This window comes from Quercus lobata, chromosome 11, assembly GCF_001633185.2.
Source record: "Quercus lobata isolate SW786 chromosome 11, ValleyOak3.0 Primary Assembly, whole genome shotgun sequence".
Lineage (NCBI taxonomy): Eukaryota > Viridiplantae > Streptophyta > Magnoliopsida > Fagales > Fagaceae > Quercus > Quercus lobata.
In genome coordinates this window covers 48175437-48187931 of record NC_044914.1, presented here as the reverse complement: position 1 = coordinate 48187931, position 12495 = coordinate 48175437, and the positions used below count along the sequence as shown (strand labels likewise).

The following is a 12495-nucleotide window of genomic DNA, read 5'->3' as shown; positions in this document are numbered from 1 at the left end:
TTCAAGGTCTATATTGGTTAGTTGTGAAAACAAGGTTAACCTTGTTTTCACAACTGGGAAATTCAATGGTAGCAGACTAGTAGTTTCACTATTTTGGGCAGGAATACAATGTTTCATCCAATCTGTGTGATGATGCCAATTATAGGTGGGACTGGGGCTTTCCAGTTTGCACGTGGATTTATGCAAGCAAAGACACATTTTTTCAATCTTACATCTGGGGATACTATTGTGGAGTACCATGTTGTGACTATACATTATTGAGTTATATTAATGGAATCTATATTCTCTTTCAAAGGACCACATAATGCTTGTTCATTTCAATAAAAAATTCGTCTACTTTATTGGGACTTAGTTAATTTATTGGAATCTTTTAATGTTTTGCCTCGATGGATAGTTTGGGTTTCGAGAACTGTTAGAGCAATTACATCAGGTTGTGTAAACTTGTGCAAAATAGAAAAAGGTAGTCTTTTTACACATTTTGGCTCAAAAAACACCCACAACAGTTGGGGCAAAATTGTGCATTTATGCACAATTGCTACAGTAACTGTGCATATAAGCACGGTTATTGTAGCATTTGCATATCATATTTTAGTATTTTTTTTTTCTCTCTCACCCTCTCACCCTCTCTTCTTCTCTCTATCCTCTTTGACTCTCACCTCTTTCGTTTTCTCAATCAGATCAGAACAGCGAAATACACTCTTAACTGTCAACTCTCTCTTTCTCTCATCTCAATCCTCTAGCTTCCACGATTGCCGATCGCCACCAATCTCTTGCTGCCGATCAACATCACACCACTGCCGCCGATCAACATCAAACCACACGCTGCTTGATCAAATCGCCGCCTATCACTCTTCCCTCACTCTCCGTTTTTCTCATTTGATCAAGATCAAACCATTGCCGCCGATCAACTCGCTGATCAAGATCAAACCACTGCTGCACGAAGCCTGATCAAATCGTTGCCGATCAACTCACTTATTTCTCGTTGTTTGATCAATGGGTTTCGGGTTGGGTGGGTTTCTGATCTTGGGTTGGTTTGATCTTGAGTGGTTCGTCGATCAAGTAGTGATGATGATGGTGGTTGTGATGGGTTGACGGAGAAGAGGAAGGAAAAAGATTCTAAAAAAAAAAGAGGAGAAGACAGAGAGGCGGAGATAGAGATAAGGATTGTGTGAAGAAGAAGGGGGTGTATTAAGAGGAAAAAGGAGGGTTAGGTGGGAAATAATAAAAAAATTGAGGAAAAATATTATTTTAATAAAAAAAGTGTATATAATAAATAAACTAATGTGAGTATTTTATAAAAATAATAATGTAAAATAAAAAAGTAAATTTTTTATGTAAAATAGATGAAATTTTTTTTACTTACTGAAGTAATTGCTCTAAGTGGAATACATTTAAAATTGATAGAGATTCTGCAAAGAACAGGTTTAAAACTAAAGGAGCTTAGGCCTGAAGCTTCTTTTTGAAAAACCTTTTAAGACTTTCACTATTTTGAGGACAGTTTCTGAGGACAATCATTACATGATTAATAATTTAATACTTTCACTATTTTGCTGTAAAGTAAGTTGCTCTTGCCCACCACTCTCTGTCTCTCTAATGGAAAGCAAGTTCAACGGGTGCTGTACGGTATGTGGTATAAATATATAAAATATTCATGCTTTTTGGGGATTTGGAAAAAGCTAAATAAGTATTTAGGCGTGTGCTAGTTTTGATGAGAATTATTTTTATTTTTATATGAGATAAAACTTTTACTCTCACTTTCTCAAAGATTTGAATTCTAATTTTTATTTCTCACATTTTATAAATATTTATATTTGTGGAGAGAGTTCTCCATATCAAAAATGCACAATAGTGAAAAATCAGATATTTAAACTTAAAGACTTGACTTTATCTTGACTTGAGTCCTGATTTTTTATTTTGGTGAAATGACTTTTTATTTTTTTTTTTTTGGTTTTAACTTTTAACATCTTTACCTTTCTCTCAATAATGCTAGCCTGCTAGGTTCCATTTCTTTATGAACAAAAAGGGTAATGCTAGGTTCTTACGGTTTTTAAAACAAAAATATTATGAAAACGATTTTCGCTACAAATTTTATAATATTGGGCTTGTTTGGTAGAAGAACTTTTATTTTTATTTTTTAAAATGGTATGAAAATAATTTTTTTATTATTTTAATTTTGAAATTGAAACTAATGTGTAGATAATAATTTTTACATTATACAAGTCTAGCTCCCATTTTTAAAAACAGTTTTCAAAATACCAAAAAAAAAAAAAAAATGATGTTTAGGAGGCCATTTCTAAGTTTTTTTTATTTTTTATTTTATGAAAAGCAATGTGTAGATTACTTTTTTATATATAATAATAAAGTAATAGAGCTCATATACCTTTATATATTCTCTTAAATTAAGGAGATTATCTTCATAAAAAAAATGATCACGCTTCAAATTTTATCATTATAAATATATATATATATTTATATATTTATAATGATAAAATTTGAAGCGTGATCATTTTTTTTATGAAGATAATCTCCTTAATTTAAGAGATAGATGAGTTTTGACAAATTATTGGAGTTCACTATTTTTAATTTATTTGCAACTATGTCATTAAAAATATTTTTTGTATCTTGAAAACATATGTGAGGAAAAAGTAAATATTAAAGGAAAAAAAAAAAAAGACATTAATACTTTATGCCTAAAATAAATACCATTTGTAAAGTTAACTTTTACCATTTTCCTATACAAGTGGGGCCCATCAACTGGCTCACTAAGTGGGTTTGATAATGGCAAAGTGAAAGAAAATGAGTTTGATATTGGTAAAGTGAAAGGAGATGAAGAGTAAAATATAGATAAAGTGAAATTGGATGGGAAATAAAAAGTGAAATGGTGGGAAATATGTTAAAATGATATTTTTGTCATATAATCATTAAAAAAAAAAAAGAAAAAAACCAAACTTCATGCTAGAAATAAATACCATCTAAAAAGTTAACTTTTACTTATTTTCCTATACAAGTGGGGCTCAACAACTGGCTCACTAACATGTGCTGCCCGACTCTTGTTATGAATTTAATAAAATAAAATTATTGTACCTTATAAAATAATTGTTTAATCTTTCATTGAACATTTGAACTTTTCTTCGTCTCTTTTTTTTCTTTGAAATGGGTTTGATAATGGTAAAGGGAAAGAATGTGAGTTTGATATTGGTAAAGTGAAAGGAGATGAAAAGTAAAATATTGATAAAGTATAATGGATAAAAACGAAAAAAAGTAAAATAGAGAAAAATGTATTAAATGGTCATTTTTGCCATATAATTATCAAAGAAACTAAAATTAATGCCGGAAATAAATATTATTTGAAAGGTTAACTTTTACCAATTTTCTAAACAAGGGCGGCCCATGGCCCATTTATAGGTGTTGCACGGCTCTGGTTAACATAACCTTTGATATTTTTATCATTTTGTTGTAAAAGCAGTCATTGACCACTTCAATAAACACAGCTACCACTAGAAGTGTTGCCTTGTCTCTGTCCTCCAATGATCTGCTCTATTGGAGCTCATACCTAAACTGTTAAACATATTCCTATAACTTGAAACCAAAGTTCTGATATCATCAAATCATAATAAAATAACACAAACAAATTTTAAGTCTTTGATGGATTTCTGGGCTTTCCTTAGATTCATGAAGACGCCTAATAAAACTAAAAAGGTAGTTTTTCATAGGCTGAAGTGAGAGTTTAAGTCCAAAACATGGTAAGTAGTAAGTACCAATGGAAAAATGAAGCCCTAATTTTTTTAGACAATAGTGTAAAACAAAAACTCGATCATTTCTCACTATATTTTTTCACACATACACACACACTCTCTCTCTCTCTCTCTCTCATTGCTTCCACTGTGCTTGGTTGTGTTGTTGTGATTTATCCTCTAAGCTAAGACATGGGTAGTTGGTTACCCTTCTCTTTATTGTTTATACTTTATATTCTATAAATTCTTGGTGCTTCCTGATTGTTAATAATTGCATGACTTATGAGCAGCCTGAAATAGAAAAACCATTAAGTAAATCCTAATTAAGCACCTACGGATTTCTATATGTTGCTTTGGGCAACTCTACTTTAATTTATTGAAACATTTTAGTTCAGCCAGTATGGAATGTTCTTCAACAAACTATATTTTCCATTCTCTAATGTCTTCTTTTTGGTCTTTTATTTTGTGGGACTAAACATATGTGATAGCCATAGATGTCATTTAACCGACACATCAACTCGAGCATTGATGGAAGAGGCCCTAATCAAAACTATAGACAACATTAGGGGATTATATAAAAAATTTAAATTTTAAAAGACAAAATCAAAATCACTTCAAATTTGAAAGATAACTAAAAGTAAAAAGTTTGTGATCTCCAATAACATCAGCCATAACAGGGGTTGTGCAACAACCCACTCAATTGACCCAAACCGCTCCACCCACTTCGCTCCACAGTACCCCATATGGATATGAAATTTATTTACAAGCGGACAGGTTCAACTATTGATTTATTAAGCCACATACAGTTGTAGGTCATGGGATCAATTTCCAAATTAAAAGCCATACTCGTCTATATCAATCCGAGCAAGATTTTTGCTGACTTTGATGTTGACTTTGGTCTTCTATGCAATATCCATAGAAATATTAGGGTTTTTCTTTTTGACTAATCATAAGAATTGACTTTGGTCTTCTATGCAACTTCAATAGAAATATCTTTTTTTTTTTTTTTTTTTTTTTTGGGGGGGTGGGGGTGGGGGGGAAGGGGGGGCTTATTATAAGAAGTTAGGGCTTGGCTTTGCTATTTCCATTGAGACTCATCATTATCAGATAGAGAGAGCACGAGAGAGAGAGAGATGGGTATGGCGGTGGGAATGGTGTTTCTATTGTGGTCAATGAATGTGTGAGCACCCAAGATTGGGCCAATGGGCTTGTCTAATACTTGGGCTCACAACCTATTTGTATTGTGGGTTTTGGGTTTCCTACTATGGGTAGTCCTTTGCTCGGAGACCCAGCCACTCACTTTTGTTTTTGCAAGCCTCTCCCTTCCTTTCTCACAAAGTCACTCCCCCTTTTCTGAAGTAGTCACCCTTCTCTCTCTGTCTTCTTCTTAGAGTTTCCAACCCCCTCCCTTCTCATCCTATTCTCTTATTTATAGCGTGAGATCAGTGGGAGTGTCATGCTTATTCCTGATTATAAGTGGAAATGGGGGTCCAATTTCATTGTTTCTAAGTGGCTGTTTCATTGGGAGTGATAGTAGTGGCATTGGAATTGGTTCCCACCACCTAAAGGTTGTTCGGCAGTGATATTCCCCAAAACAATACCAAACAGCCGAGACATGTACCCCCAAGCAATCACTTTCCTGTCCGAGATGCAGTTGATCGGGCAAGACCCAGATTGCGCCCCAAGATGTGTCTGGGTCAAGATTACAGACCTAATGTGCCTTGGGTCAAGCATCATGGCACGAGGCCTCGGCCCATGGCTTAGCGAGCCTGGGGCCTTGCCCCATACTAGGGGTTGGGGTTATGGACCATACCATAGGGCCGGGGTCAAAGGCCCAAAGGGTTCGGGAATCCCGTACCATACAGAATGTATTTACAAAAGCAATGGGTTTGGGAAACAGTTCATGTAGTGGAGCAGCAGCAATTTGTGGGAACGTTACAATTCCATACCCTTTTGGAATTGAACCTGGTTGCTACATTGACGATTGGTTTGCGATAGATTGCAACTACACTCTTGTCGCTCCAAAGCCTATCTTGAGAAGCTTTGATCTAGAGGTGCTGGACATTTCATTAGAAGGCACACTTCGCGTCAATTATCCTATGTCATGGATATGTGCTAATGGTCTTCGCAATGCAAGGGATCATGCGAGCTTAGCATCAAGTCCCTTTGTCATCTCAAAATTGAGAAACATATTCATTGACATGGGTTGTGACAACTTCGCTTATCTTCAATCCGATGATTTCTCATTATGTATTATTTGTGGGTGCATGTCCGTTTGTGAGAAAAACATCACCTTACAAACAAACAGCAGTAGTTGCAATGGCAACGGCTGTTGCAAAACCACAATCCCTTCAGATCTCGATTTGTTTACCAAATGGATAGCGTTCATGTACAAACCATCTATTAAAAGTACCGCCGAAGATTGCATTTATGCCTGCTTAGTAGATCAGAAGTGGTTCCAGGAGAATTTAACAAACATCTTTGAAGTCCGAAACATGTCTCACGTTCCTGTGGTATTAAATTGGGAAATAAATGCAAACTTATCTTCTCTTGTAATGGGAAGTAATTCATCTCACTCTACCTGTCAGTTTGCAAATGGTTCTTCGTTATTGGGTAATGTGAGTTCAACTTTTACATGTACTTGCGACTCCGGCTTCGAAGGAAATCCCTATCTTCTTGATGGATGTCAAGGTAAACTTCTCGCACTCTATTAATTCTATTTATTAATAAATTAAATGTGTGTTTCATTTTCATAGACCAATAAAAATGATTAAATTAAAAAAACATGAGAAAGGATTAAATAAATTAATCTTGATGTTGTCACAAAATTTCATTTATATTTTGGGTGAGCCATAAAATTTCATTTTGGGTATGACGAAGTCTATGAATATATTTTTGTGTCACAACTAGGACATGGGTGACTATAAATGCTGAAAAAAAAAAAAAATCTATTTGAAAGTGATGGTTTATTAATCAAAATTGAACATATTATTAAGTTGTAGCACAAATTATGACAAATATTTTGTTCCAAAAAATTTATTTTGGTAAATAATTTGTTGAAAATTATGTTTGATAATGTTAGGAAAAAAAGAGTTTGACAAAGTATATATGTTTCTTCTACTTTATTCTTGTTTGTTCTCTTCCTTTTTTAAGCTTATCAATCATCTTCAATGATGATGATGATGATGATGATCATCATCATCTTCAATTATTATTATTATTATTATTATTATTATTATTATTATTATTTTGTTTTATTTTGTTTTGTTTTATATATAGAAAGTGGACTAATGGAATAAGTAAATGAACATGCTTTATATCCTCTCGAGTCTTAGCCCTTTTTACCCTCTCAATTTCCTCTTGAACTTACAACTTAAGTAAACCCTCTCGTGAATGAGAATTATGTGCATTTGACTATTACAAGTAAATTAAATTTTAAGTAGGCTAAATTGTAAACTACACTTTTAAAGTTAGGGATGTTTAGATTTTACACTCTAAAATTTCAAATTTTGAATTTTACCTCATGAAGTTTGAGGGTATTTAAATTTTTCACCCAGAATTTTTTGAATTTGGATTTTACTCTCTTAAATTTGGGTGTATTTGGAATTTACACTCTAAAATTTCAAAATTTGGATTTTACCTCCTGAAATTCTATTCTATTTGCATTAGCAATCCTTTTGTCCACATTTTCCAACAAGTGTCATATAATGATAGTCCAAAAACGAATCGACCCCGTGTGATAAATTAATTGATTAATTAGCCAAGTTTATTAATTAATCAAATTAACATGCAAATGCGTGATAGCACAAATAAATCACGAATAAACTAAGTATGCAACGGAAAATAAATTGACACGGTGATTTGTTTACGAATGAGGAAAACCAATACGGCAAAAACCTCATTGGGTGATTTTAAAATTACCACTTCCAAGGATCTACTATTATCAAAACAAGTGATTATAAGTAAAGGAATCACAGTACCTTATACCAACCGACAGTTGAACTCTTACCCTAATACCCAATTAGACTTGTTCTGTAGTGACAATCTCTCCTTATAATGCACAGCTCCCAGTATGTGACTAACTAATTGCGCGAATCCCAGTACGCGACTTCAATCACCAACTAGAGAAGGTTGTTGGCTACAAAGTTCTTCAGTTCATCACACAATGAAGATCTTGAAGATGCTTGGTCATAAAACCCTACGGTATACAAACATAGCAACTTCTACACAAGAACGATGAACTAGGGCAAATTTTGTCTCTGGTCACAATTTGCTTGAACAAACTTTACTCAACACTTGTGCAACTTGTGTCCACTTTGACAGCCCTTAAAATAATTCTTTTATATGTCTAGGATTGTGAAAAAAGAAAGCCCAAACACATAATCACATATTAGAGTCAAAACAGAATTGAAAATATGTTTTTCTTAAACCTCAACAAATAGCCATCTGTCGAGAAGCTGTCGAGCAACTATCAAGCCACGAGGCTGGAACAGCTCTTCAAGCTCGATAGATACTAGCTGTCGAGCTTTAATGAACTTTCACTTTTCAGCTTGAATCTTGGACAGACTTGCATGGTTTTAACACTTGATCTTGAAACACAGTTTCTTGAAGTATTAAACACATCCTAGATCTACCTAAATACAAGTAAAGTGCATTTTGTCAAAAGACTAGCCAATTCCATAAAATAGTAACATATGTTCCTAACAAGTAAATCACATATGTCCTAACATATAAAATTATTTTCTATAGTTCAACCCCTAAAGGAAATTCATGCAGTTAGACAATTATTTTAATTTTTACAAGGTTTTTATTTTATTTTATATTATTTAAGTGATGTGGCATAATTAATTGAAATGGCAATATTTGATTGGATTAACTAATACAAGTGGAAAATTGAGGTGTCACTTAACAGACACATCATCACAAGTTTCAACAAAGGGGGTACCAATCAAAGCAACACTCTAACATTAGGGGTGCAGATCAAAATTTTGAAACTTTAAGAGGCAAAATCCAAAGACCCAAAAATTAAGCGGTGTATTTTGCACTTTAGCCTAATCCCTTCAATAAGTTTTCATTTTGGTCCTTATTGTCATTTTTTAATGACGAAAGTTGTTAATATCATTAACTAAGTGCTTGCCTACCACAACAACAGTTCGTATCCTCCTAATTTCTTCTTCAGGCACATCATTCAAAATTGCATTTAAAACTCTTCTATTAAAATTTGCAACACTATTTTTCTCAAGTGTTCCATTTGTAGGTTCCTCCTTGGGCTTTTGCCATCTGACCTCTACTAAGAAGCATACATTTTCATCAAGAGACTTTAATAAAGCCCTTATGCGCACCTTCCATTATGACAACATGGGTTAATGATCACACAACAATGATTAGAACTTAATCAAAGTGTGTTTTCTCTGATACCACTTGTTATATTATATATTATCCCTAGTTGAATTAATCACTTAACCAAGTTAATTAATTAGTCCTACTATCTCAAGATCCAGTTAATTAAGTGATAGACACAACCACATTGCCAATTCTAAATTTCATACAAGGAAAAAAAAATAAGTTTTAACATAAGCGATATGGTTACACTAGGAAAAACCCTAACATTGCTAGATTAAAGGCATTAAGGTTTTTAAAACCTATGCCTCCCTCTTTCTTATCCTAACATATTCTATGTAACTTTAGCAAGTGTATACTATAATCCTTGCCATAGTAGAATTAATTTCATCACACATTGCTTAAACTAATTTAAAATAGCTCATAATATAGGTGGGTGTGCTTGTGCTATCGTCTTTATCAAGATTTCTCATCTTGCTTTAAAAAACAATTAAAAAAAAAAAAGAATATTTCTTTCCAACCTTGTACTTTCCTTACTATCCTGGCCTCTAGGCCTTGATAGTTTCTAGACTTCTAGTTTCTACCTTTGAAATTCCCTCATTGTTGGCGATAGCGGTGGCTCCTTTGACTTTTCAAAAATTCTGCCATCCTCTTGCATTTTTGGTAAATAAAAAATAAAAAATTTGGACATAAATTTAAATAATGCCCTCCTAAATTTTTACTAAAAACATGTAATGTATTTATATAAGTGACTAATCTATTTTTGTTTCTTCTAATTACTCTAATGTCATATTGAGCTCATTAAATTAAAGTGTAAATTCCCTATGAAATCTCCTATATTTATATTCTCTATTAGAACTTGTCACATCATATATTTTTTTGAATTATAGAATAAATAATTGTATAAATTAATACAATCATAATAAATGTCTACTAATAGTTAACAAATATCATATTTATAAAAATAATAACATAAAAAGAAAAAGAAGAAAAAAGCCATATTTTGTTGAATATTTTTTGAACATCAGACTGTTTAATGACTACTGACTAGTTGTATTATACAGTGGAAATAACTTTTTGGATGAATGTTAGTGTTGCATTGTCATGTTTTATTGTTGATAGTTTTGAACATCTGTTCTAATGTTGTGTTTGTTATTACATGCCACTACGTCAGATATTGACAAATGCACAGATCCTAGTTCATGTAAAATTTTCAATCTTTGATATCGCTATGTAAATGTTCCTAGGGAATACTATTGTGTTTTAGTTTTTGATCACAGGTCTCGCAACAAAATTATCATAATAGGTATGTCCTTTTACCCTCTGAGATCTACAATAATTGAAAAAAGATTTACCTGAAACAAGAAGGTGGATTCAAAACTCCAAATGGTAAAGGCATAGGGATAATATTTAATGAAGAATAACCCAATTGTTGCTTACTGTTTCCCTTTTTTCTCTTAATCTTTTTATGTCTTTAATATGTTTTTAGAGGGTGACTCCCTTGAATCAAGTAAATTTTTAAACATTTACTATTCATTCTATCCAAAAACCAGCTAGATACTAACAAATGGAATCATGAAGATGACCCACAAGTTGTTTTTATTTATTCAAAAAAAAAAAAAAAATACCCATAAGCAACCTTGAAAGAATTTATGCGAATGTTCAACAAATTTTCCAAGAATTTTAGAGTATCATTCTCTTTGATTACTACTTGTCAATGTAAGTTAACATACTTTTGTCACGGAATAGTTTGTCTAGCCTTTCAGCATTCAAAGAAGTTGTTTCTATTTTGTTCAAAACTATTATAAGCCTTTGATTGGTCTTGACTCTTGAATTATATTGGACCCTTTACCCTTTAGAACTTAATGCTTTTTTTTTTTTTTTTTTCTCTCACTAAACTTCTTTTCTATTATCTTTAATCCTTCATCTATGACCCACTTTTAGCATATCATTCTCTTTGATTACTACTTGTCAATGTAAGTTAACATACTTTTGTTACAGGATAGTTTGTTTAGCCCTTTGGCATTCGAAGAAGTTTTCTCTATTCTATTCAAAACTATTATAAGCTTTACTAGGAGTAATTTGTCTCATTTCATTGTGTTAAGTAAGTATTAGCACAGGCATCATTGGGCTATCATTTCTGTTTATTGGTGGATGGTGGTCATACAAAGTGGTAAAAAAAAGGAAGAATATTAAGCACAAGGAGAAGTTCTTCAAACAAAATGGTGGTTTATTATTACAACAACAATTGTCTTCAAGTGAAGTTACTGTTGAGAAAACCACCAAATTGTTTAATTCAAAGGATTTAGAAAAGGCCACTGACAATTTTAATGTGAATAGAATTCTTGGTCATGGAGGACAAGGCACTGTTTATAAAGGTATGTTGATAGATGGGAAAATTGTTGCAGTAAAAAAGTCCAAGGTAATTGATGAAGGAAAACTCGAAGACTTCATTAATGAAGTTGTCATTCTTTCACAAATTAACCATAGGAATGTGGTTAAACTACTTGGTTGTTGTTTGGAGACAGAAGTTCCTCTGTTAGTTTATGAATTCATTCCTAATGGAACTCTATCCCAATATCTCCATGACCAAAATGAGGAGTTTCCAGCAACATGGGATATGCGCTTACGAATTGCTACAGAAGTTGCAGGAGCTCTTTTCTACTTACACTCAGTAACTTCTACACCCATTTACCATCGAGACATTAAGGCTACAAATATTCTCTTAGATGATAAGTACAGAGCAAAAGTAGCAGATTTTGGGACTTCAAGATTCATTGTTGTTGATCAAACTCACTTAACCACAGTAGCACAAGGCACTTTTGGATATTTGGACCCTGAGTATTTCCAATCAAGTCAGTTTATAGAAAAGAGTGATGTTTATAGTTTTGGTATTGTCCTTGTTGAGCTCTTAATTGGAGAAAAAGCGATTTCTTCTACAAGGACAAAAGAATGTAGAAGTTTAGCCACATATTTCATTCATTCAATGGAGGAGAACAATTTTTTTGATATTATCGATGCTTGAGTTATGAAGGACGCTAAACAAGAAGAAATCATAGCAATTGCAAACCTTGCAAAAATGTGCTTGAATATGAAAGGGAAGAAACGGCCTACGATGAAGGAAGTTGCAATGCAATTGGAGGCAGTCCAAACATTGCAAAAAAAATCTGAATGTTCAACAAAATCATGAAGAGGTTTAATATACCAGAACTGACAAGTACAGGCAATGGGATGAAGTTTCTACATCAACAATGTCAGGTGTGGACAGTGGTGTAGCCTCATCTTCAACCTCTTGCCCACTGTTATCTTTTTAATTAGGCTGAAGTAAAAGATTTCATTGTAGTATTTATTTTGTTTCATCTTGTGATGCTATATCTTTAGTTTTTTTTTTTTTTTTTCTCTGGTATTATAAAACTCATTT

At 32.9% G+C, this 12495-nt stretch overlaps 1 pseudogene; it reads left to right on the top strand.

Annotated features, from left to right (window-relative positions):
- Positions 1-5617: 5617 nt before the first annotated feature.
- On the top strand, positions 5618-12274 carry LOC115967020 (annotated as a pseudogene).
- The last annotated feature ends 221 nt before the right edge of the window (positions 12275-12495 follow it).